The 21871-nt window shown below is 41.4% G+C and overlaps 1 long non-coding RNA gene across 1 annotated transcript; it reads left to right on the top strand.

Annotated features, from left to right (window-relative positions):
* Positions 1-773: 773 nt before the first annotated feature.
* LOC111499341 lies at positions 774-20922 on the top strand. The gene is made up of 3 exons (XR_002720924.1): positions 774-818; positions 10545-10550; positions 20862-20922. It is a non-coding gene; the product is annotated as an uncharacterized LOC111499341 (long non-coding RNA).
* Positions 20923-21871: the final 949 nt, after the last annotated feature.

Raw genomic sequence — 21871 nt, forward strand, 5'->3', positions numbered from 1 at the left:
AAAACGCGTTTGCTAGGGAGAGGTTTTCACCTTTATAAAGAATGTTTCGTTCCCCTCTCTACCTATGTGGGATCTCACAATTCACTCCATTCAGCGCACAATGTCCTCGCTGACACTTGTTTTTCATTCCGATCAATGTGAGATCTTACAATCCACCTCCTTTTAGGGATCAGCGTCCTCCCTGGTATACCGCTCAGTGTCCACCTCCTTCGAGGTCTAGCGTCCTCGCTGACACTCATTTTCCTCTCCAATCGATGTGGGATCTCACAATTGACCCCCTTCGAGGCTCAGCGTTCTCGCTGGCACACCATCCTGTGTTTGGCTTTGATACTATTTGTAACAGCCCAAGTTCACCACCGGTAGATATTGTCCTCTTTGGGTTTCCCTTCCAAACTTCCACTCAAGATTTTAAAATCTAGGAAGATGTTTCCACACTTTTATAAAAATGTTTCGTTCTCGCCTCCTATCAATGTGGATCTCACAAATATTATTGTTGGAATTTAAATTATCATTTAAATTAAATCACTACATAACAAATTTGAAGAAAACTTCCGCTTTTATCCGAGTAAATATAAAGATGTATTAAATAATTGGTTAAATAAATTAAATGATGTATAAGTATGAGATATATCAGTATATGTTGAGCAAGTAAATACAAACTAGTATGCATTGGCTGTGCCTATCTTGTGTTGAATGCGTAGTATACATTTAAAACAGGTCAAGTAGTACTTCTATCATGGACTCGAGGTGGGCGTCTTCCATTTTGGCTCTCGGACAACAGAGAAATTTGGTAGAATTCTTTAAGAGAAGAGAACTTTGTAAATCTATGAATGAATGCTTGATTGATTTTCTATTCATTCCACCGATGCCAAAATATATATATATATGTATGTATAGGCAATTTGGGTCATTCCCTGTTACTATTAATTATCCAAAAGTTATGCACATATTTAATTAGGTATTTATTCACACATGTACTTATACCCGTATCTATACATGTACAAGTGACCCTTCAACACATGTATCTATTCATACATGTATCGACTAGTGACCTTTCAACACATGTATCTATTCATACATGTATTTACTAGTGATCCTTCAATACCCTCCCTTAAACTGAATTCTGCAGAAATAAGTTAAGAACTTCACTTCATCTTCTTGAACTACATCTTGGATTCTGCACATTCCCATCTTTCTTCTAAGCTTCTCGAATAATGGTTGTTTCAAGGTCTTTGTGAATAGGTCTACGATTTGTTCATCACTTCGGCAAAAATTGAGTTCAATAATGCCTTCTTTACACAAATCACGCAAGAAATGAAATCGAACATCGATGTGCTTACTCCTTCCTTGCCACACAAGATTTTTAGACAACTTAATAGTTGACATACTATCATAATATATAACCGTCGTACCTGGTTACTTCTGATTAAGAATTTCAAGCATTTTTCTTAACCAAATTGCTTGGCACGAGCATGTCGCTGCTACCACAAACTCTGCTTCTGTAGTTGAGAGTGTTACAATTGGTTGCTTCTTTGAAGACCAGCAAATAGCTCCTAAACTCATCATGAAAATACTTCCTAAAGTACTTTTACGATCATCTATATCACCTGCATAGTCGCTATCTGTATAGCCAACCATCTTCGAATCATCTTCTTTCTTGTAAAATACCCCCAAATCAAAAGTTCCTCTCACATAACGAAGTATCCTTGTTGCTGCACTGAGATCTTTTTCCGTTGGATGCTACATGTAGCGACTTATCATACTAACCGCATATATGATGTCTGGTTTTGTTGAAGTTAAGTACATCAAATTTTCCACAATTTATTTGAAGTACCTATTATCAACCTCTCCCCCCTTCAATATCCTTGTGCAACTTCAAACTCAATTCTGATGGAGTTCCAAATGTGCACTCATCCATTTTAAATCTTTCAAGTAATTCTTGAGCATATTTCTTTTGATAGATAAAGTTACCCGCAGGAGTTTGAGTAACTTCTACTCCAAGAAAATATCTCATCAAACCAATATCTGTCATTTCAAATTTCTTCATCATTCTCTTCTTAAAAAGTTCAAACATTTCTTCATTATTGCCAGTAAATATTAAATCATCAACATATAAGCAAATAATGAGAACGTTACCTCCCTTTTCAGTTTTCACATACATCGTATGTTCATATGGGCATTTAGTGAATCCTATCTTTTCAAAATGAGAATCAATGCGACTGTACCATACTCTTAAAGCTTGCTTCATACAGTACAAAGCTTTCCTCAACCTGTACAATTTTTCCTCTTTACCTTTTTGTACGAAACCTTTTGGTTGCTCCACATATACCTCTTTTTGAAGCTCACCATGTAAGAAGGCCAATTTCACATCAAGTTGATAAATAGACCATGATTTCTGTTCTGCAATAGAAATTATAAGCCTTATAGTATCTTGACGTGCTACTAGTGCAAATATCTCTTTATAATCAACTCCACATTTCTACTTGTATCCTTTTGCAACTAGTCATGTCTTGTACTTATCCATCTCACCATGCTCACTCAACTTGGTTTTGAAAACCCATTTTACTCCAATTGTTTTCTGCCCGGTAGGAAGATTCGTGACCTCCCAAGCCTTATTCTTCTCTATGGATTCGATTTCACTGTCCATGGCTTCCCTCCATTTCTTTTCTTTTATAGCTTCTTCATAGACAATTGAATCACTATCCATAAAGAATGCAAAATAAGCACTATCACTTGTGTCATAGTTCATCTCATAATCAATCATCAAATTTTTGTCTCTTTCTTGTTCTTGGATTTCTTTGATTGTGATCATGATATTCTTCTACTGGTTCTTCTTGTTGAGCTTGTAATGAGCTCTCTCCATGCTTATAGTGAGGCTGACTAGAGGCTTCAACTTGTTCTTCTTCAAGATCTACAGGAATCTGCTGATTCACAGTGATCTTTTCTTCCCATTTCCAAGTCTTCTTTTCGTCAAAGATTACATCACGATTTACCACCACCTTCTTTGTCAAAGGATCATAGAACTTGTACGCCTTAGAAGTCTCGCTTACTCCAAGGAATACACACTTCAAACTCTTGTCCTCATGTTTCTTCCTTTTCTCATCAGGAACGTGTGCATATGCTATGCACCAAAAGATTCTAAAGTGGTCTATCGCCGGCTTCCTTCTGCTCCATGCTTCTTGTGGAGTCACATCTCTACAGAGAAAGTAGTGTTCGGTTGAGAGTGTGAATAGACCACACAACAGCTTCTGGCCAAAATTCATTCAGAACTTTTCATTTATTTAGCAAATTTCGAACCATGTTGAGAATGATCATATTCTTCCTTTCGACCACACCATTTTGTTGTGGTGTATATGCTGCTGTCAATTGCCTCCTTATGCTCTTCTCTTCATAAAATTTCGTAAACTTGTTAGAGAAAAACCCTCCACCTTTGTCAATTCTTAAAGCCTTCACTCTTCTTCCAGTTTCAGTCTTCATAAGCATAAAATTTCTTGAAGCAATCAAAGGCTTCTAATTTAGCATGCAAGAAGTAAATCCATGTTTTTCTATTATAATCATTGATGAGGGTCATGAAATATTTCTTGTTACTATTTGATGCTGGAGAGATCGGACCACATATGTCTGAATGAATCAACTCCAAAATTACTTGAGCTCTTCTTGATTTTTCGGATGGAAACAAATTTCTTTCATGCTTTGCTGCTACACAGCTGTCGCAAATTTCTATTGGAGGAGTGATGTCTGACAACTCAGTCACCATCTTCTTTGAAGACAACATCTTTAATCCTTTAAAGTGTAGATGATCATACCTAAATTCCAAAACCAGTTGGTATCTTCTTTCTTCACCATCAAACTTATGGCAATGATATTTAACATCAACGAATATAGACGGTTGGTGGTCATCTTCATCTTAGCAATCAATCCTCTTTTTGAGTCATAAATCTCACATTCATTATTTTGGAATGTGAACACATACCCCTTTTCTTGTAACTGACTTATACTGAGTAAGTTGACATTCAGATCAGAAATATAGAATACATTAGAAATTGACTCTACAAAGCCATTTCTAGTCTTGATATCTATGGTTTCTTTCCCATCACTTGGATAGTTGAATTGTTGCCAAGACAAACCGTAGTATGAAAATGTTCCTCCAGAGTTGAGAAGAATTCCTTGTTAGATAAAACCTGGATTTTTCAGTTGTTCTTTATTTAGATTCACACGATTTCAGAATACCTCCGTTTGATCATTTGACAAAACACGTCGAATGGATCACAGAGTTTTAGACGGAAATTTTGTAGGGGGTGGCATAGATTTAGTTGGCCACTCTCCTGCCATTTTTAGGATAATTTATATTTAAATAGGAAATCTGTTCTAGCCACCTGATTTTTGAACGCAGTCAAAATTTCAGTCATTCTCTCTCTTTTATTTTAAGCATTTTATTTTTCTTCTAACAACCTCCGGTCAACGATTTCCTCTCACCGAATTTCTCTGGCTGATTATCGAAAAACAACAAGTGGTATCAGAGCCAAGTTGAAGCCATCAGTGTATATCATTGCGGAGAAGTCAACCTATCAACAAACAAGTTGAATAGCTCAAGTGGTTAGAGCGTTGATTTAACAACATATAAATCTCAGGTTTGAGTAAAAGAAAATGCAAAGTGTAAAAACACACACATTAGGGGGGCCCTAAAAACACACACATTAGGGGGGCCCATCTCAAGCGTGATGATGGTCGTCGAGTTATTGTTGAATGGGTGATGAGGGAAACAACAAAAAGTGTAAAGAACCCTTCAATGACTGAATATCATGAAAGAAAGACAAAGAAACCGTTTAGAATAAAATTTTTTGAATTTCTCACTTCTAACTCTTTTTTCGGAGTCCGGCCACGAGGTCTGATAAGTATGAATCATAGTTCTAATATTTTTTATAATAGTTTGGAATCTATTTCATATATTCTGTGCTCCAGATACTAGCCTAGACTGAATATCCAAGGAGATAAAATCATCTTGATCAAGATGACCGACTTCTTCTCTGTCGTATCCATAGGATCAATTCTAACAAGTCACACACTCATATTCCGGAAATACAGAAAAAAAGAAATTCCACGATCGAACTACCAAAAAAGAGTGGGCTAAAAAGCGGAAACCTACATACTTTAGACTTTACTTTTTATTGAAAAGTTATTTAGGGGTTCTTGTGAATCGAATCTAATTGCTTGAAATTCCGTCCAGTAAAATGGAAGAATTATAAATCTCCAAAATAATAGATAGGAATATCGCAAATAGACCCATCGCGACACCCATCAAAGGCGTAGTTCCCCACCCAGGAGCCACTTTACCATATTCCGAATTCAATGGTTTCAATAAATCCCCTACAATAGTTCGTCTTGGCCCAGATCTAGAACTATCCTCAACGGTTTGTGTAGCCATAAATAATCCTATATTTTTGTTTATTCAGTGAGATCTGTTGACTTTGTATACCATTCCGTTGTAAATAAATGATCTTATCATAGATCCATTGTGGTCTTGAAATTATATAATAATGGAAACAGCAACCCTAGTTGCCATCTCTATATCTGGTTTACTTGTAAGTTTTACTGGGTATGCCTTATATACTGCTTTTGGGCAACCCTCTCAACAACTAAGAGATCCATTCGAGGAACACGGGGACTAGTTGAAGTACTGAGCCTCACAATATTGTGAGGCTCAGTACTTCAATTGAGATAATGAGCGGGGACTAGTTGAAGTACTGAGCCTCACAATATTGTGAGGCTCAGTACTTCAATTGAGATAATGAGTATAACAAATGGATCTTGTTGTGATGCGCATCACCACACTTGTGTGGTGACAGCATCAGCGAGACAGAAATTGTGAAGAAGATGCTGCAGGTGGTGATGGAGATTGCTTGACGTGAATGACCTAACTGTGGAGGAAGAGATGACCGGAAGACTGCGTAAGGTCGAGCAGCAGAAGAAAAATACCATTTCAGTTGTTGACAAGAGGAGGGTCGTCTACTCCTCACTGAGGTGGAATGGCTTGCACACCTAAAGCTCCGCGACAACACCGGCGAGAGCAACGGGTCCTCCTCCAGTCGCAAAGACGGTAAGAAGCCATGGATGTCCCATGGGCGCGCGGGAAAGATGGAAATCAAAAGAAGGAGTTGACCAATGACAGGCCGATATGCTCGAATTGTGGGAAGAGAGGACACCTGAGCAGGAATTGCTGGAGCAAGCTTAGGAACAAGGAGAAGGCCGAAAAGGCCCATGTGGCTCAATCCGAGGAGGACGAGCCAGCTCTCTTCATGGTAAGTACATGTGTCCCCATTATGGATTCCAAATCCACGGAGATGGAGGTAATCGACGACGATGTTAGCTGGGTGTAGCAAAGGTGTCACCAACTAAGGAGCCAATTTCAAATCGGCGAGCGAGATGAGCAACACAAGCACCAGCGATGGCGATGAGACAGGCTGCTTCCACAAAATCTGTTACCCTTTAGAGATATAATACAGAATAGACATACTTAACACTAATTACTCCTTAAAAAATAAAAAGTACTACTACAATTCAGTTACCCTTTAGAGTACTAACATTATTGAACTAATGCTACTTAAAAAGTACTCACAAAAGTAAAAGTTCAAGTACAAAAAGTACTATACCTGAAATAGTACCCTTTCTCTAGTATCTAGAGGTAGGTCCAGTTTCGGGAGACAGGATCACACATGGTTGAGACACCTTGTCTAAAAGAAATCGAACAGGCTAATTCCCTTAGTTCGAAAAACCACCAATGAGGAAACATTATGAAAAAAAATAACGCAATGAAAAATAAATGGATTTTAGAGTTTTTGAATTCTAAGCAAAAAAATTATCAAGAGCTAATCGTATTTTTAAATCATTTTTATACTTCTTTAGAGGAAAAAAATAAATTGAAATTTCCGTGAGAAGAGGTTAAGAGGAGCAAATCTCAATTGTATAAACAGTTAGTATTGAATCTTATGGAAGAATATAAATCGAAGTTTCCTTTATCGGAAATAGAATTACGTCAGCTGCAACAGAAAATAGAAGATGACAGTATGAAGTTCGACGAGAGTTCAATATATAATGCAGTTCCTAACTTGATTAAAATCTTAATCCAGAAGGATAAATTGAGTGCAAAGGATTATATAATTGAGAAATTAGCTGATGATGATGACATAAAAATGCTTGAAGAGTTCGGTCAATATACTCTAGAGGCATTAATTATTCACATTCTGGGAATAGTTTTCAACACATCAGAAACCGAAAGTATGGTTCGTGCAGCTTCTTTAATTAATCAACTCGACTCTTCTGTCCGTACACATTCTTGGTTATTAAAATCCCACTCCTCTAAAAAGAGCATTTCTAATGTTCATATGTCTGATAAAATGGAAAAGTCTGAGACGTTTTCCTTCGGTGTCTTCTTACTCGAGTTTATGGAGGAGCGGGGATTGGTCAGTTCTATTGCAATGGAATCCTTTGGTAGTGGTGTTAAGAAAAAGTCGAAAGGTGGCTATTATTATGCAAGCAATCTATTCATTGTTTGTAATTTTGATGTTACTTTACTTCCGATCAAGCTCAACCTTCCTATGATATGCCCACCTCTTGATTGGAAGAGTGTGTGTCCGCGGAATCAATCTCCTAGATATCTCTCTGATCTATCAAGGGGTTACCTAAGTGGACCGACTGGTGAGATTTATGATCGTTACTGCTTATTAAGTTCTGGTGACCTAAATCACTTATATATATAGGTTATTCTTCTTATTATAAGAATGATTACAAGTCTATGTGTAAAGTCATGAATGCGCCGCAGCGTCAGCCCTTTACAATCAACAGTGATTGGTTGAACCATTTAATGGAAAATGAAGACGATTTTGTTGACGATGGTCTTCTTATGCCACAATTTTTGGAAACGATGAATATCCGAGATGTTAGCCTCATTCTTAAAGATTTCCACATGAAGGATGAGGTGATATACAATGAATTTTCCTTTAACGATTTGTTACATATAGTGATTAAGACTATCCAACGTTCTCGCTATGAACGATTGATTCTCAATCTCGCAAGAGCCTACGATGGCTATAAATTTTACCTACCCGCCTTTCTTGACTTCAGAGGTCGAATTTATCGCTGTGGTATTTTGCATTTCCACGAGTGTGATCTAGCACGAAGCCTGATTGTATTTGCTAATCATAATCATCAGAAGGAGGAGATAAAATGTAATTCTTATATAGGAGATAAAATGTAATTCTTATATAAGAGATGAAATTAGCTTATCAACATTCTTCCATTTTCAGTCTTTCAACTCAATGGTTGAAGCAGTGGATTTTATCAACAATTTTAATAACAAAGACAATAAAATTATATCTCAAAACATAACGTTGGCTAAACGGCCTTTTCAGTTTGCAGCCAATATTTATGCAATGCAAAATCACAAATTTCAATTTTTAAAAGACTTTGTCCCTATTACCCAGGACGCAGCATCAAGTGCATATCAGATTATGAGTTACTTTTTATTGGATGAGAGCCTGGCTAAGAGAACAAATCTCTTCCTATCTCTGGATAATCCAAATCAAATCCAAGATGTTTATTTGTACTTCCTCGCAGAGCTTAAGGAGTTCATGAAAGCAGAACCTGAACTTGATCCTAATTTATGTTCGGTTGTTTGCAAACACCTCTCTCGCAAGATTGTTAAATCAATCTTTATGCCAATTATCTATGGAAAAACTGTAATGAGCACATCAACCGATCTGATGGTACATTTCTCTCAACACCTTACGAGTAAGGAATGCTTCAAAGTTTCCCCTGTCTGCTTTAAGTTCTTCAAAGAAAAATATCCTGGAATGGAATGCCTGATCAGGTTGATACGCCTTATAGGCTGGGTCGCGTCTTCTAGGGATAGTGCAGTTAAATATAATGTTAGTTACTTTACAAGTGTTCAGGATTATATGAAAATGGAGTCAACTTATATATGGGTATATGACCGACTTCATAAGAAGAGGCGTCGGGTTACTCTCAGAGTGTCTTCTTCTAAGAGAGATCGTAGGAAGACAGAGATCTCTACCTTCGTCAATTTCATCCATCAGAAGGATGCCTTTATTTCTATGAAAGTAGTTGAAGAAATGCCGAATTGTAATGCTCCTATATACACTGTCCACGACAACTTTATAACAACAATTGAGAAAAGCCCATTTATTCCAATGGCTTATCTCGAAGTCTTTCGTAGCTTGGGCCCTCCACTTTCAATCATTAACAAGTTCATCTATATAAATGTTATTGAGAATTTTAAATGTAGAAATTCATTTGATTATGAAAAGAATTGTTATTTCCAAGAAATATCTTACTGAATTTTTAATTAAAAATATTCCAGAGAATATAAGTAAGCATAACCAGATTCTTTGGGATAAAAAGATAAATGAAATAGTCACTTGTTACAGTAACTATGTGAAAAGAGTGTGCGGTGTAAATAATAGTTATTATGAATCATGGAAATCACATGAGGAAAAGTGGAATCAATTTTCATATAAATTGAAGAATTCTTTCTATGTCCATTACTGATAATGAATAAAAAAATGATGGCGTACAAAAATCAAACTCTCAATGCTACTACTGAACAGTTATTGTATCGCTTATTTCTAAAGATAGAATGAACTGCATACCATGAACCTCATCCTGGTTTAATAATAGCATCATATTACTTCAATGAGCCTTACCCTCTTGTTAACGAGATTGCGCTACTTAGTCTTACAACCATGGATCTCTTAAACCAGTTTGCTTACCCTTCCTTATCTGGTTACGGTAAGTTCACAATTTCCTTAACCATGAAGCGCTCTTTCGGGGAGGAGATCACATTTACGCTTTGTCAGGCTATACCCCTCACTTATATGGATTGTAAGTTAATTCCAAAAAGTGATGTCTAGGCTCATATATCTCGATATATTCTGAAATATGCAGAAGTCTATGACGGAGATTATATAGTTCGACTCATGATCCGAGTCTATATGGACAACAAAAAGAAGGAGGATAGGCCTTCTCCCTCAGAGGAGGAGAGATATAACACACTTTCTTCAATCATTGAAGGAAAATTGAGTGAGATCGAGGAGCCTATTACTGCAAGAAAGATCAAACATGGTACGCATAGTCGCTATCCAACCCATATCACAGCACTCAAACCACGGAGGAGTGAGCTGAAATCATTCATAGTTGCCGATATCGAGACTCTATATCTTGATAACATTCATAAGCCTTATGTTGCTGGTCTAATGAAGGTTTGTCCCGGTGATAAGATAAATAACAGTAGGATTTCTCACTTCTTCAGTGAAGACTACTCTATAATCTTGGATTCCTTTGAAGACAGGAGTACAAAAGTACTTTATGACTTAGTATTAAAGATCAAAAGTCTTGTTCGAAGAGAAAAATCAACTATTTACTTCCACAACTTCTCTAGATTCGATGGAATTCTCTTGCTTAAGCACCTAGCATATCATCACAAGAGCTTGAAGCTTAAACCACTGATGAGGAACAATAGGCTTTACGAGTTAGCAGTCTATTCAGGTAAGAAGATGTTATTCCGCTTCAGAGACTCCTTGAATCTACTCCCTAGCAAACTGAGCTCCCTTGGCAACAATCTTTGCCCCGATCTTGGCCCTAAAGGCTCCATCTCAATCCCATATGACAAACTGAAAGTGGAGGATCTGATTAATAATAAGAGAGAATTGTTGGATTATATGAAACAGGATATTCGTCTATTGGGTGGAGTAATGCAAAAAGCTCAAGAGATATATTGGGAGGTGTACGAGGTGGACATTGAAAGCAAGATAACCCTTCCCTCACTTGCTCTTAGCATCTTTCGTTTTAAATACTACGATGTATCTAATTTTCCAATCCACATCCCAAACAAGCATGAAGACACCTTCATAAGGCGTGCCTACTACGGAGGTCATGCAGATACATACAAGCCATATGGTGAGAACCTCTACTACTACGATGTGAACTCTCTCTATCCCTTTGTAATGAAGGAATTTCCAATGCCGGGTGGTGAACCTGTCTGGCATTCTAATCTGGAAAGCAAGGACTTAGATAGCATGTTTGGTTTTATTGAGGCATATGTGGTATGTCCGAAGACTATCAAAAAACCCTTTCTTCCCTATCGTGACAAGAATGACACTCTCCTCTTTCCAACTAGATAATTTGTTGGAGTCTACTATACCGAGGAGTTAAAGTATGCTAGAGGCCTAGGATACACCGTGCTCCCAATCTCCGGCTACCTCTTTAAGAGGATGGAAAGCCCATTCACGAGCTTTGTTAGCTCACTCTTTGAGAGCAGGTTAGAAGCGAGGAAATCAGGTAATGAAGCAATGTCCTATGTTTACAAGATACTAATGAATTCCCTATACGGAAGATTTGGCATTAACCCTAAAAGCACGACAACAGAGATCTGCGATGAATATCGATACAAAAATTTAATCAAGAATAGTGAGTTTATATTCGGCGATATGCTTAGCGAAAATACCTACATCGTTGCCTACCATAGCAATACCGAGAAGGGCGATGATTATTGGAATCCACCGAAGAACTCAGTTGTCCAACTAGCTGCTGCGATAACAGCCTCCGCTAGAATCCATATGTACCCTTATATCTCAAGAGAGGACTGCTACTATACTGACACAGACTCAGTTGTGCTTGGTCGCCCACTACCTAATGAAGAGATTTCTTCTTCTGTCTTGGGCAAGTTTAAGCTAGAGGACAGAATCATAAAAGGATACTTTTTACATCTCAACAGAAGGACAAAATGTACTCAAGTACAAGGGACTAGCGAAAAACATGATCATGCCGGAATGGTTTGAGAAACTGTACAAAAACCCATCTCATACAGAACAGGTATCGATAGAATCCAAATTCAGAATTGATTGGCACACTCTGAACATCTTCAAGAAAGACAGCCTGGTCACGCTCGGCCTTAAGCTGGGGCACAAGAGGATATCAGTATATGAAAAAGATGTATGGGTTGATACAGACCCAATTCATATAAATGACTTGTCTTCCCTAGATCACATTGGAAAATCAATTATCCAATTTCTAAGGTATGAGTTAATATAACTACAGATAGCAAATCTGACTCTAAATGATCAATTAAATCGGAAAGAAAGTGAGATTTTCGAGAGATACAAAGAGACCAAGGATGAGAATGAGAAGATGAAGGGTGATATTCCACCGACATAACCCGTTGGAGTGGGCTACATGAGGTCTGAGTCTTCGTCTTGACCTTCGGGAGACTCAGATCAAGAGTGAAATCGCAATGACTGAATCTCGCTTTAGGATAGGTGGTTTATAGAAAAGTGCTCTCATTTGCAGTGGTGGTGCATCGAAAAGTACTATCATTTTGAGTGGTGGTGTATCGACTTTTTGGTGTGGCGAATCGACTTTTGGAGTGGGACTGAATTCCGCCATTTTTGTATAATAATACACTGCTAATTACCCACATGGCTTATGAGGATTCACTCCTTCTTCCACAATTAGTATTACCCACATCAGGCCATCGTCGGGACAGCGAGGTCATTGTTGGTGATGGCCGGGATGCTTGAGAGATTCTGGGGAGAGGCAGTAATGACGGCCGTCTATCTGGTAACAGAACGGAGTGGTGGAGCGCCAAAATCAGACCATCGTCGGGACAGCGAGGTCATTGTTGGTGACGGCCGGGATGCCTGGGACAGCAAGGTCATTGTTGGTGACGACCGGGATGCCTGAAAGATTCTGGGGAGAGGCAGTAATGACGGCCGTCTATCTCCTCAATCGGTCACCAACCTGAAGCCTTGACGGGAAGACGCCATATGAGGCCTGGTACAACAAAAAACCAGCGGTACATCATTTCCGCATGTTCGGCTGCGTCGCATACATGAAGGTAACACGTCCCCACCTCGCCAAGCTTGCTCCTAGGGGGCTGAAGGTCATCTTCATCGGCTATGAACCCGGGAGCAAGGCGTACAGACTATATGATCCTGTAGAGGGGCGAGCTCACGTGTCTCGCGACGTCGTCTTCGACGAAAACACCTTCTGACAGTGGAACGACGTGATCGAGGCAGACCATAATCCAAATCAATTCACGGTGAAGTACCTCATCACCGAGCCGGAAGAAGGAGAAGCCCAGCATCAGCAGCCGTCACCGCCGCCAGCAGGTGCAACCTCTGAACCAGTGGAATACGCAACACCACGGACTGCAGATTCGACGGTGGATGCCGATCACGATACTGATCTGGAGGTCAGGTACCGAAGGATGGACAACCTAGTAGGAGGAGGTGAACCACCTGGACTGGCAGCGCGCGAGCTCGAAGAAGTGGCCGAACTACATGCCATCAGTGCAGATGAACCGAACACCTTCGCCGAAGCAAAAAAGAACCCGTGCTGGCTGAAGGCAATGCAGGAGGAGATGACATCCATCACCGAGAACCAGACGTGGAGTTTGGAGGATATGCCGCCGGGACACCAAGCCATAGGGCACAAATGGGTCTTCAAACTAAAGCGCAACGAAAAAGGAGAAGTTGTGAAGCACAAGGCCCGTCTTGTGGTGAAGGGCTACGTCCAGAAGCAAGGAGTGGACCTCGAAGAGGTATTTGCGCCAGTGGCAAGGTTAGAATCCGTTCGTTTCTTGCTGGCAATTGCGGCACATTACTCTTGGGAGGTTCACCATATGGACGTAAAGTCTGCTTTCCTTAACGGAGAGCTGAAGAAGATCGTCTATGTCCGATAACCACCTGGCTTCCTGGACAACGACAACCCCAATAAAGTACTACGCCTGCACAAGGCACTCTACGGGCTTCGACAAGCTCCACGAGCCTGGAACGCGAAGCTCGACAGTACCTTACTGTCACTGAAATTCAAACGTTGCGCCTCTGAGCATGGCATGTACACGCACGGCCATGGCAAGAAGCGACTGATCGTGGGAGTGTACGTCGACGACCTCATAATCACTGGAGGTGACGTGGAAGTCCTCAGAAGGTTCAAGAAGGAGATGTCGAAAAACTTTGAGATGAGCGATCTCGGCGTGCTCAGCTACTATCTCGGCATCGAAGTGCCATCAAATTCTACTGGCATCTCCATCTGCCAAAGTGCATACGCGAAGAAGCTGCTGAACACAACTGGGCTTGTGGACAGTAATCCTACAAGAACGCCAATGGAGGCCCGACTCCAACTAAGGAAGGCTGGCACTACGACGACAGTCGACTCCACCAATTACCGCAGCATTGTCGGAAGTCTGCGCTATCTGGTAAACTCTCGTTCTGATCTTGCTTATTCTGTTGGATATGTGGGCCGGTTTATGGAAGCACCTAGGGAGGAGCATCTAGTGGCTGTCAAGTGCATCCTACGCCATGTAGCCGGAACCAGAGGCTGGGGTGTAAAATACTGCGCAGGGAGCGGAAAGGAGAAACTCAAGCTGGTCGGCTACAGTGATAGTGACATGGCCGGTGACGTTGATGATCGTAAGAGCACTAGCGCAATGATCTACTTTCTCTCAGGCGGCGCAATCTGCTGGCATTCAATAAAACAGAAGGTAGTTGCTTTGTCTTCTTGCGAAGCAGAATACATCGCCGCTTTGATGACAGCAACACAAGGGATCTGGCTTGCGCGACTAATGGAAGAACTTATCGCGAGAGAAAGTGATCCACCAATGCTATACGTAGACAACAAAGCTACGATCTCCCTAATCAAAAATCCAGTTTTGCATGAACGGAGCAAGCACATAGAAATCAGATTCCACTACATTCGAGAATGTGCAGATCGAGGGCTCATCAAGATTGATTACATCCGAACAGAGGAACAACTTGGAGACATCTTCACCAAGTCCCTGGCGTGGGTGAAATTTAAAGAACTACGCTCAAAGATCGGAGTTCAAATAATAAGGTAGATATACCACAGGTTTTAGGAGGAGATTGTTAGATAAAACCTGGGTTTTTTCAGTTGTTCCTTATTTAGATTCACACGATTTCAGAATACCTCCGTTTGACCATTTGACAAAACACGTCTAATGGATCACCAGAGTTTTAGACGAAAATTTTGTAGGGAGTGGCACATATTTAGTTGGTCACTCTCCGGCCATTTTTAGGATAATTTATATTTAAATAGGAAATCCGTTCAGAATATGTAACCACCTGATTTTTTAACGCATCCAAAATTTCAGTCATTCTCTCTCTTTTATTTTAAGCATTTTATTTTTCTTCTAACAACCTCCCGTCAACGATTTCCTCTCATCGAATTTCTCTGGCTGATTATCGAAAAACAACATTCCTTACATCCTGTCATATGGTTGCTGCATCCAGAGTCTACGACCCATACACCTTGATCTGCAACCTTCATAGCATGGAATGACATTAACGATGTTTCTTCTTCTCTTTTCTCCACAAACTTGGATTGATCTCTTTTCTCCTTTTTGAGCCTAGTCTAACATTGATTTTTGTAATGTCTAAGGCGTCCACATCTGTAGCATTCCACCTTAGACTTGTCAAAATGTCTCTTGCCTTTGTTATCATAATCGTCTCTGACAAGATCTGCTGACCTGCCAACATCTCCACTTTTTTCTCGACCGCCTCTCCCACGACTTATGCCTCTTCTTTGCCCTCTACCTTTGGAGCGTGAAGTTTCACTTGGTGTGGATATTTTTAAGGCTGTCATCTCCTCTATTGCACTTGTACGATTGAGCTTCTGCTCATGTACTAGCAGGGAGCTTTGGAGTTCATCTATTTGCATATCTTCGATATTATTTGCTTCTTCAGTAGAGCATACAATGTAATCGAACTTTGGAATTAGAGACGCAAAATCTTTTCTACAACGGCAACATTCGTGATTGAATCACCATGCATTCTCATTTTACTTGCAAGACTCATAACCTTGCCAATATAGTCATTCACCGCTTCTCCCTTTTGCATTTGGAGAATTTTAAAGTCTCTTCTAACCGCTTGAAGTTGAGCACGCTTTACTCATGTTGAGCCTTGATACTGTTAGATAAAACCTGAGTTTTACCGTTTTTTCTTATTCACACGATTTCTGAAAATCGCCAGTTTGACCATTTGACCAAACACGTAGAATGGATCAACAGAATTTTAGACTGAAATTTTGTAGGGATTGGCACAGATTTAGTTGGCCACTCTCCAGCCATTTTAGAATGATTTTTATTTTAAACAGGAGATTTGTTCAGAAAATAAAACAACCACGCAGTCAGAATTCAGTTAATTTTCTCTCTCCTTTGGTATCAGAGCCAAGTTGAAGATCGGTGTATATCATTGCAAAGGAGCTAACCTATCAACAAACAAGTTGAATAGCTCAAGTGGTTAGAGCTTTGATCTAACATCACAAAGGTTTCAGGTTCGAGTAGAAGAAAATGCGAAGTGTAAAAACACACACATCGTGGGGCCCATCTCGGTCAGTCTCACTCACTCCGCCACGAAGAGGCTTACGCCGTGATGACGGGCGTCAAGTTATCGTTGAGCGAGTGATCAGGGAGACAACAACTGTCGTCGTTCAGTATCCAATATTATTGTCAAAGTCCAATCATAACGAATGGATCTTGTGGATGCGCGTCAACCTACAGGCGCAAGGGTTATGGCATGCTGTCGAGCCAGAGGAAGGAGAAACGATTGAGTACCGTGAGATCGGTTGGCGTTTGCCGCCATATTACGATTTGTGCCCCCAGAGATGCTGGCATCTCTCTCCACCAAGCGCACCGCGCAATCGGCCTGGGAGGGAATCAAATCCCGTCGGGTCGGTGTACAGCGTACAGCGAGTGCGGGAATCCAACATCGAGCAGTTGCGGAAGGAGGTGACAGGCATCTCTCTCCACCAAGCGCACCGCGCAATCGGCCTGGGAGGGAATCAAATCCCGTCGGGTCGGTGTACAGCGTACAGCGAGTGCGGGAATCCAACATCGAGCAGTTGCGGAAGGAGGTGACAACAGCGTACGGCCATTTAAACTTTCCTGCTCTAGAAAAACTACAGAAGGGGGAGTTAGTGTGCCAGCAATCAAAGGCGTGAGAACAAGCTGTGCGACGGGGTGCCTCATCGCCAAACAGAGGCGCACACCCTTTCCGTCTCGAATCGATGAGCCGAGCCGATGAGTCGATGAGCTTGTACATGGTGATATCTGCGGGCCCATCAAGCCGGCGACCCGAGGCGGTCTGCTTCATGTGGCTGACCCTGCTGCAAGCGAAAAGTGAGCGACAACAGCGTACGGCCATTTAAACTTTCCTGCTCTAGAAAAACTACAGAAGGAGGAGTTAGTGTGCCAGCAATCAACGGCGTGAGAACAAGCTGTGCGACGGGGTGCCTCATCGCCAAACAGAGGCGCACACCCTTTCCGTCTCGAATCGATGAGCCGAGCCGATGAGTCGATGAGCTTGTACACGGTGATATCTGCGGGCCCATCAAGCCGGCGACCCGAGGCGGCCTGCTTCATGTGGCTGACTCTGCTGCAAGCGAAAAGTGAGCGGAGGCCGAATGTGAGAAGAAGATGCGAGTGCTACGCACAGATCGTGGCGGAGAAATTAGGCGCCCTACTCCCCCCAACAGAACGGAGTGGTGGAGCGCCGGAATCAGACCATCGTCGGGACAGCAAGGTCATTGTTGGTGACGGCCTGGATGCCTGGGAGATTCTGGGGACGGCCGTCTATCTTCTCAATCGGTCACCAACCCGAAGCTTTGACGGGGAGACACAATATGAGGGGGACGGCCGTCTATCTTCTCAATCGGTCACCAACCCGAAGCTTTGACGGGGAGACACAATATGAGGAGGAGGTGAACCACCTGGACTGGCAGTGCGATTTTACGTATGGACAATTCCTCAATATCTTGTTCATTCGCAACAAAATATTTTCTTTGTGCGGCGGTAAAAAAAAACATGCTTTTTTGGAGAGAGATACTATTTCACCAATCGAGTCACAGGTATCTAACATATTCATACCTAACGATTTTCCACAAAGTGGTGACGAAAGGTATAACTTGTACAAATCTTTCCATTTTCCAATTCGATCCGATCCATTCGTTCGTCGAGCTATTTACTCGATCGCAGACATTTCTGGAACACCTCTAACAGAGGGACAAATAACCGAACACCTTCGCCGAAGCAGAAAAGAACCCGTGCTGGCTGAAGGCAATGCAGGAGGAGAGAGATGACATCCATCACCGAAAATCAGACGAAGAACCCGTGCTGGCTGAAGGCAATGCAGGAGGAGAGAGATGACATCCATCACCGAAAATCAGACGGTGACGGCCTGGATGCCTGGGAGATTCTGGGGACGGCCGTCTATCTTCTCAATCGGTCACCAACCCGAAGCTTTGACGGGGAGACACAATATGAGGCTGAGCCGGAAGAAGGGAGGAGCCCAGCATCCAACCCGAAGCTTTGACGGGGAGACACAATATGAGGCTGAGCCGGAAGAAGGGAGGAGCCCAGCATCAGCCAGCCGTCACCGCCGCCAGCAGGTGCAACCCCTGAACCAGTGGAATTTGCAACACCACGGACTGCGGATTCGATGCTGGATGCCGATCACGATACTGATCTGGAGGCCAGGTACCGGAGGCTGGACAACCTAGTAGGAGGAGGTGAACCACCTGGACTGGCAGTGCGCGAGCTCGAAGAAGTGGTCGAACTACATGCCATCAGTGCCAGATGAACCGAACACCTTCGCCGAAGCAGAAAAGAACCCGTGCTGGCTGAAGGCAATGCAGGAGGAGAGAGATGACATCCATCACCGAAAATCAGACGTGGAGTCTGAAGGATATGCCGCCGGGACACTAAGAGAGAGATGACATCCATCACCGAAAATCAGACGTGGAGTCTGAAGGATATGCCGCCGGGACACTAAGCCATAGGGCTCAAATGGGTCTTCAAACTGAAGCGCAACGAAAAAGGAGAAGTTGTGAAGCACAAGGCCCGTCTGGTGGCGAAGGGCTACGTCCAGAAGCAAGGAGTGGACTTCGAAGAGGTATTTGCGCCAGTGGCAAGGTTAGAATCCGTTCGTTTCTTACTTGCAATTGCAGCACATTACTCTTGGGAGGTTCACCATATGGACGTAAAGTCTGCTTTCCTTAACGGAGACTGACAGTACCTTACTGTCACTGAAATTCAAACGTTGCGCCTCTGAGCATGGCATGTACACGCACGGCCATGACAAGAAGCGACTAATCGTGGGAGTGTACGTCGACGACCTCATAATCACTGGAGGTGACATGGAAGTCCTCGGAAGGTTCAAGAAGGAGATGTCGAAAAACTTCGAGATGAGCGATCTCGGCGTGCTCAGCTACTATCTCGGCATCGATGTGTAACAGAATTCTACCGAAATCTTCATCTGCTAAAGTGCATACGCAAAGAAGCTGCTGGACACAACTGAACTTGTGGACAGTAATCCTACAAGGACGCCAATGGAGGCCCGACTCCAACTAAGGAAGGCTGGCACTACGACGACAGTCGACTCCACCAATTACCGCAGCATTGTCGGGAGTCTGCGCTATCTGGTAAACTCTCGTCCTGATCTTGCTTATTTTATTGGATATGTGAGTCGGTTTATGGAAGCACCTAGGGAGGAGCATTTAGTGGCTGTCAAGCGCATCCTGCGCTATGTAGCCGGAACCAGAGGCTGGGGTGTAAGATACTGCGCAGGGAGCGGAAAGGAGAAACTCAAGCTAGTTGGCTACAGTGATAGTGACATGGCCGGTGACGTTGATGATCGTAAGAGCACTAGCGGAATGATCTACTTTCTCTCAGGCGGCGCAATCTGCTGGCAATCAATAAAACAGAAGGTAGTTGCTTTGTCTTCCTGTGAAGCAGAATACATCGCCGCTTCGATGGCAGCAACACAAGGGAACTGGCTTGCGCGACTAATGGAAGAACTCATCGGGAGAGAAAATGATCCACCAATGCTATACGTAGACAACAAAGCTACGATCTCCCTGATCAAAAATCCAGTTTTGCATGAACGAAGCAAGCACATAGAAATCAGATTCCACTACATTCGAGAATGTGCAGATCGAGGGCTCATCAAAATTGATTACATCCAAACAGAGGAACAACTTGGAGACATCTTCACCAAGTCCCTGGCGCGGGTGAAATTTGAAGAACTACGCTCAAAGATCGGAGTTCAAATAGTAAGGTAGATATACTACAGGTTTTAGGAGGAGATTGTTAGATAAAACCTGAGTTTTACCGTTTTTTCTTATTCACACGATTTCAGAAAATCGCCAGTTTGACCATTTGACAAAACACGTCGAATGGATCAACAGAATTTTAGACTGAAATTTTGTAGGGAGTGGCACAGATTTAGTTGGCCACTCTCCAGCCATTTTCAGAATGATTTTTATTTTAAATAGGAGATTTGTTCAGAAAATAAAACATCGTGAACGCAGTCAGAATTGAGTTAATTTTCTCTCTCCTTTTGTTACGCATTTTCTTCCAACAACCAATTTCCTCTCACCGAAATTCTGTGAAAAACAACAGATACTTCCTCCTCATAGAATCCCAAATTTTACTTGATGTCTTCTTCTAAAGCATTGTTTCCAAGATAGTCTGATCAATGGACTGGAATAAATAGTTCTTGACCTTTAGGTCCTTCAACTTCGATGCTGCCACGTTGTTGTTGAACAGCTGAGAGTACCTCACCTTCATTTGGCTCTACATAACCCGTCGCCACCATATCAAAGAACTCCTTTGATATAAGGAAATTTTCCATTAACATCGACCAATGATCATAGTGACCATCGAATCTCAGGATAGCGGGCTAAATGTAGTTATCAACTTGTCTTTCTGCTGCCATTCTTGCTGCTGCAAGATCGCTCTGATACTAGTTGTTGGTGACAACAGAGAAATTTAGTAGAATTCTTTGAGAGAAGAGAACTTTGTAAAACTATGAAGGAATGCTTGATTGATTTTATACTCATTCCACCAATGCCAACATACATATATATAGGTAATTAGGGACATTCCTCATTACCATTCATTATCCAAAAGTGTGCACCTATTCAATTCGAAACAAATAAACTTACATATATTTATTCATACATGTACTTATACATGTATCTATACATGTACAAGTGACCCTTCAACACATGTATCTATTCATACATGTATCTATTAGTGACCTTTCAACACATGTATCTATTCATACATGTATCTACTAGTGATCTTTCAACAAGATCTTCAGTAAGTGAGATTGCCGGCTAAAACACTAGTTCCTTTACGTTAATTTTTATCAATCTTGCTCGCTTAATATGCTAAGCTTTGCTTACGATTGAACTTCAGGCGCTAACATGGTCGCCCTAAAACTCTTACAACAATGGTTAGATATGTACTTTTAATATTAATTGCATTATCAATTTGTCATGCCATCCTCACATATATTATATAAATTAACATCTATTCCTTAATAAATCAGTTTTCTCTCCTTGTGTTCATGCCATGCTGAGTTGACTACATGCCCATGTTGTGCCCTTGTGCCATGCAAGCCTCACGTAGCTTGTGTGCGATTGTTAGGAAAAGGATACTGAAAAGAAACCGAAGAATACAAAATGAGATCAAAGCTACGAATGTTTTATTATTGTTTTATTCCTTCATTATCAAAAGAGTTACAAGTTCCGATATATACAGATTTATACGGTAAATAAAATTCAAAAAAATTGGAAATCCTATTAAACAATTGACCATAAACAAGTTCAAAAGTTTCGAAAACTACTAAAAACCTCCTCAAAACTTTGAATCACATCTCAACAATTCCGAACTTTTCTTTTGATAAAACCTTAGTAAGTAAGCAAGCAATAAGTAAATTATTGATTCCACATAAAACCTATCTTGTTTGTCACTTTTGTTGTTATTGAATATTTAGTAAGT

Source organism: Cucurbita maxima, unplaced genomic scaffold (assembly GCF_002738345.1).
Source record: "Cucurbita maxima cultivar Rimu unplaced genomic scaffold, Cmax_1.0 Cma_Scf00026, whole genome shotgun sequence".
Classification (NCBI taxonomy): domain Eukaryota; kingdom Viridiplantae; phylum Streptophyta; class Magnoliopsida; order Cucurbitales; family Cucurbitaceae; genus Cucurbita; species Cucurbita maxima.